At 36.7% G+C, this 5,368-nt stretch overlaps 1 protein-coding gene and 1 long non-coding RNA gene across 2 annotated transcripts in view; both read left to right on the top strand.

Annotated features, from left to right (window-relative positions):
* Positions 1-1,227, top strand: part of LOC107731352 (uncharacterized) — an 8,222-nt gene extending 6,995 nt beyond the window's left edge. The window contains exons 2-3 of the long non-coding RNA XR_001638768.1: positions 753-864; positions 948-1,227. This is a non-coding gene — a long non-coding RNA (uncharacterized LOC107731352). The remainder of the gene's footprint in view (positions 1-752; positions 865-947) is intronic.
* A 1,823-nt stretch (positions 1,228-3,050) lies between these two features.
* The window catches only part of LOC107731261 (cytochrome c oxidase subunit 4 isoform 1, mitochondrial-like), an 8,649-nt gene continuing 6,331 nt past the window's right edge, over positions 3,051-5,368 (top strand). The window contains exon 1 of the mRNA XM_016542342.1: positions 3,051-3,147. The gene's annotated coding sequence lies outside the window, so the exon portion shown is untranslated. The remainder of the gene's footprint in view (positions 3,148-5,368) is intronic.

Raw genomic sequence — 5,368 nt, 5'->3', positions numbered from 1 at the left:
GCTGTGTTTATGATGATATAAGGACATGGTTTTCTGCATACTGGTCGATACATATGAAAGAATCAGTTCCGGCCCAGAACAACCTTTTCTGCAGTGGAAATGCACCGGGATACCGCACCAAGACCTCTGTTCTCTGTGCTCACATTTGCGCTTCGTGTGCGCTGCACGTAAACGGGGCGCAAGTTCTTTCCGTTCCTGCACTTAAATCGTTTTAAATCACATTAAAATGCGAACGCAGGAATCGTTAAGCAGAATTGAAATGCACGCGTCTTATCGAATACCCGGTTTTTGGAAATTTGGAACCGGTTCTAAAATGGAACTTGTTTTCGATACCAAACTTTTAAATATAACTAAATATAACTAGTACCCCTTTGACTTGAAGATTTAGATGGAGGGTTTAGCTGTGTTCTGTCCCTCTCTATTCTATTTGTTTACACTCAAACAGCTCATGATGGCATTTTTGTAATTTTGATATTCTACTACTATTAAAATATTAATCAGTTTGGACATCTTTTTACCACGTTTACTGAAGAGCACTTTGGGACTCAGTATGTATTTATGATACAAATGTAAATAACTGTAAATGAACCTAAAAAGCTGTTGCATGCCTTTCTCATAAGCACTCGCCTGTTAGCAATGCTAATATTATTTAACAAAGTTATTAATGAGATCATTTAAAAAGTAATATAGTGACTTTATTAAATGATCCTCTACGAAAATACAGTTTTATTGTGTCATTGATGTACTTTCAGGGAGGAACTTGTCAACAAATCTACTTCACAGCACATCAATGAAAGCAGACGGGCAGACGACAATTACAGACGGTTGTATTGGATCAGGGTCAGATCTGAATTCTGCAGGTAGGTAGATCTCCAGGAACAGGATTGGGCAGCCCTTTTATGTTGGTAATGTATGATGAATTTTGAACTGTACTGTTTTTATTGCAGGTTTTCTGGGATGACAGTTGAGGACATCAGCACATCAGATGTTGGCCTGGACAGCTGTACCTACAGTACACCACACTGACCTCTGCTTTTGCATGGATGGCTGACTACTACCATGTTCTGTGAAGGTATTATTATAGCAAACATTAGCACCTCTGACAGTGGAATTTGTAGTTGTAATGAATAGTCACACATGCATATTGGTAAATTTGAAGTCACAGAGAAAAAGTTTTTTTTACTCATTCTCTAACAAACACAACACAACGGTTACACCATTTCAAATTCTGAGGTGCACAAATCCTATTCCACAAATCACAAATTAAGAAACTCGTGTGCTCACAGTTATGCTAGAGTTGCTGCAGAGAATGTGGGGCAAAACCCATTCACACAATCGAATCAAAAATTTAAAGTTATGAGCAAGTTTTGCACATTTGCATAGGCTATACAGTCGTAGTCAGAATTATTGGCACCCATGGTAAATATGAACAAAGAAGCCTGTGAAAATAAATCTGCATCATTTAATCCTTTTTGATAAAAGATCACAGTCGTAGTCAGAATTATTGGTAAATATGAACAAAGAAGCCTGTGAAAATAAATCTGCATCATTAATCCTTTTTGATAAAAGAACAAAAAGGGGGTGAGGGGAAGCTCATTAGGAAATAAATGTTTCTCTTATACACATTGGCCACAGTTAATGGCACCCTTTTATTCAGTACTTTTTGCTCCCTCCTTTTGCCACAATAACAGCTCTGAGTCTCTCCTATAATGCCTGATGAGTTTGGAGATCACTTGACAAGAGATCTTTGTGGAGAGTCTTTGGCCACTCAAACTATCCTCCTCACCTTGTATTAAGACAATATAGACAGACATCCACTTTCAGGGAGATTTGTGATATTTTATACAATACAGATTTATTTTTTGCAGGATTCTTTGATCATATTTACTAAGGGTGCCAATAATTCTGACCACGAATGTTAGGTTAGGTCTCAGTTAGTCTAGCGCAGTACACAAGTTTTTATTTATTTTTTAACAAATTATAGAATTGAATTGAATTGAATTGAATATAAAAGGTAAGGGCTAGTATTAATTGATCAGGTGCTGATGAAAAAGATGTGTCTTTGAATCTAGATACACTGGTTAATTAAAACAGCCCGTAGTACAATCCGGGCCCAGCCTAAACTCGGGCCAAGCACATAGCCTATTTGCTTATGTGAAGAGGACGATTTTTCATGTGAAGAATACCATGATATATATATATATATTTTTTTTTTGGAAAGCGGGTTAAGTACAAAGCCTGGTTTACATAGGCCTAATAAATAATAGTCTGTTGCATTCAAATTCAAATAGCCAAATTGTGAAAACAAAATGCTGCACATTAATGTAATTCTTAACTCTGCAGACACCGGTTGAAAAGCATTTGTTTCAGTGTAGTGACGCACATTTGCAAATTTTTCAAATCGTGTACACGTTAATGAATTGCACTGGGCCTTGTTCGTTGGTAGTTGTGTGTGTGGGGGACGTGAAATACTGTAAACTGCGAAAATGAAGTCTCAAAATCCAAATGAACCGAAGAAGATCCACTCGAACTAGAAGTCAATTAATGCACGCGTGTCATCTGATCCACATATGCATGTATTCCTTTTTGCATGAGCAATTTATGATATTGTTTGTGGTTAGTAAGATACATGTATAAAATTTATGCAGTACATGGATAATTGTGCGTGCATCTATTAATCATTTTGAGCCTAATATCATCCCATATGTCTTCTTCTTATTCTTTTTGTTCAATGGCCGTTCACTCCTTAGGAGTATTACCGCCACCTACTGTATATCTTGCGCACATGGGTGATGAATCTGTACTGAAGGGGAAAAAAAAAAATTTGTAATGCCCCACCCACCCCATAGGATCAGAGCCCAAGCTTCAGCTGGCGCTGCGTGTTCAGCTCCTCCAGCTTCCACACTGTGCTCCTCAACCTCTTGATAGCATGTCCTAACGCTTGCCTACTCTTCTACTACACACTCAAAAGTGTGTACTTATTCTTCACCAAAAGAGTACACACTTTAAGGGCGTAGTATAAGTAGGCACATTGAGACGCAGCATTGGTCTTCTTTTTGATATCAGCAACAACGCTCTGCCCATCTGTTTCCTGTTTGCGTCACTCACTCACTTCCTCCCTGAGCGAGCGACGGTCGGAGGCGCGAGGTTTGTGAGATAAATTTCTTTTTTTGTGTGTGTTTATTTTGATATCTGCAGGCTCTATATCGTCTGATTTAATGAAGCTTTGTTTGTTATTTTATGTGTCGAGCGAGCGAATGAATGTGTTTGAAATTGTGTTAGTGACATTGAGCTACTGCGGATGATGACCGATGTTGTATTTCAGTTTTAGCTTTAGCATTAGTAGTAGACCAGTAAATGTGTTCTAATCTATCCAGCACGGAGCAACAGAGTAAAACAGACTAAAGATACGCAATCATATTGTATACTAATGTATTAAGTGTATTCTAGAGGTACATGGCATATTTTTGTTGTTTAACAAATCCCAACGCCGATATGACCTTGCAATGTTAGTTAACTGGCTCATGCCAAAATCAGTGGTATTGCCATAATTGTGTTGCAGTATGTGCTGACTATCCTGTTTAAGGGATAAATGGTGTGACGATACCATAGTAAAGCGATGGTAATATCGTAGTACTTGTATGATTAGCATATTCGTATAATACATATTCATATATAGGTGTTTTAATGATGTCCTGTCGTGCTTTTGTTACTCTTTTTTTTTTTTTTATTAGTGATGAACATATTATTTATTATTTTATTAAGAAATTATTATTAAGAAATTATTATTTCTTATATTGTAAATACGTGTTTTCTACCTTGATTACTGTCAATGTGATTTAATGAATGTCATTTAAGAAGCATGGTAAAATAATTGTAATATCATGATGTGTTGTATTGTTCCTGTAAAACAGGAAACATACTTTTGCAGGGATACCACAGACACATGCATCAACAATGTACACATAATAAATACATGTTAATACAGGTCACACAGTCTGCAATGGACAAAGTAGGGTTTTTGTCCCTAACATAAATCATTTATACAATTAAAAATAAATTAGATTTTGATAGTAAGGTCACCCTTGAAGCACTGAAATGAGTAATTCTGTTACATTTACGTTTACATACTTACATTTACCAGATGATGTGTGAAAACATTTTAAAAGGCACCAGTATACTGCATGTGTATGTTCGCACTAGGGCTGGGCAAAAAAAAACCCCGATTTTTCGATTAATCGTTTTTTAAAATGATATCGATTCTCAAAAGCCGCGAATCGATCTTTTCCAGGATTTATTTGAGCACACATTTAAAACAAGATCTGATTAACGTGAATCTTATCATTAGTCTTCTCCACTAGATGTCACCCTTATTTACCTTGCGCGATGTTACAACAGAAAGCCTGTCATTCATTCAGCGCTTATCATGGCCATACGCATGATTCGCAATGCTCAGGTGAAATGCTATAGTAATGCTATAAATCTGCGGAAGCATTTGATATCACGCATAAGGCGCCATGATTTCCGCAATGAATGAATGGCGGATGGCGCGGTGAACTTTGTTTACTACACGCATACTAAAGCCCGGATGACGCTTGCGGTCTTTTCAGCTTCTGCTGTCTCGCTATATGATGATATGAACACGAATGTCATCTCCAGCTGCTCTGAGAGTCACTTCATTAGCATTTTACCGTTTCATTTGAGAAAACTACCATCATATCACATACACAGCAGCTGCAAATTCTTCACGGCAACCCGTCAAAATAAAAACGTTAAACTGTCAGAATATATTACTATTTAGCAGTCTTAAGAAGACTCAATGCTACTACTGCTAATAAATATTAATAAATCTTTATTTTTAAAGGAATAAATCACATCTGTTTTCTTTTTAATTTTAACAGTAAACCTCTGTTGTGCAGCACTTTGTTTGCCAACAAAATAAAAGGGTTTAATTTTCATTATAAATTAAATTAATGTTTTATGCCTTCATCTGATTACCAGAAAAATTAAGAACATTTTATAGGGCCCTATTATTGTTTAAAAAAGAACCCTATACAAAAAAAAAGAATAGGTTTAAAATACAGGCACGTGGTTCTTAATTTCTTTTTATTAATTCACCATTTGTAAACTGATGTTTACTGTTAATTTTTTAGAAATATCAATAGCATTTGTATTAAAACTATACTCACTGAATGTAATAAAAAAATCGAGAATCGGGTCGGCGCCCATAACCTTATGGTTAGTGCATCGACATAGCACAGTTGCGCTCACGGCGACCAGAGTTCGAATCCCACTTCGAGGTCCTTTGCCGATCCCGCTCCCCTCTCTCCACCCAATGCTTTCCTGTCAGCTCTCCAATGTCCTCTCC

The sequence above is a fragment of the Sinocyclocheilus rhinocerous genome, unplaced genomic scaffold (genome assembly GCF_001515625.1).
Source record: "Sinocyclocheilus rhinocerous isolate Xijiao unplaced genomic scaffold, SAMN03320098_v1.1 scaffold6727, whole genome shotgun sequence".
Classification (NCBI taxonomy): domain Eukaryota; kingdom Metazoa; phylum Chordata; class Actinopteri; order Cypriniformes; family Cyprinidae; genus Sinocyclocheilus; species Sinocyclocheilus rhinocerous.
This window is presented reverse-complemented; position numbering and strand designations above follow the sequence as displayed.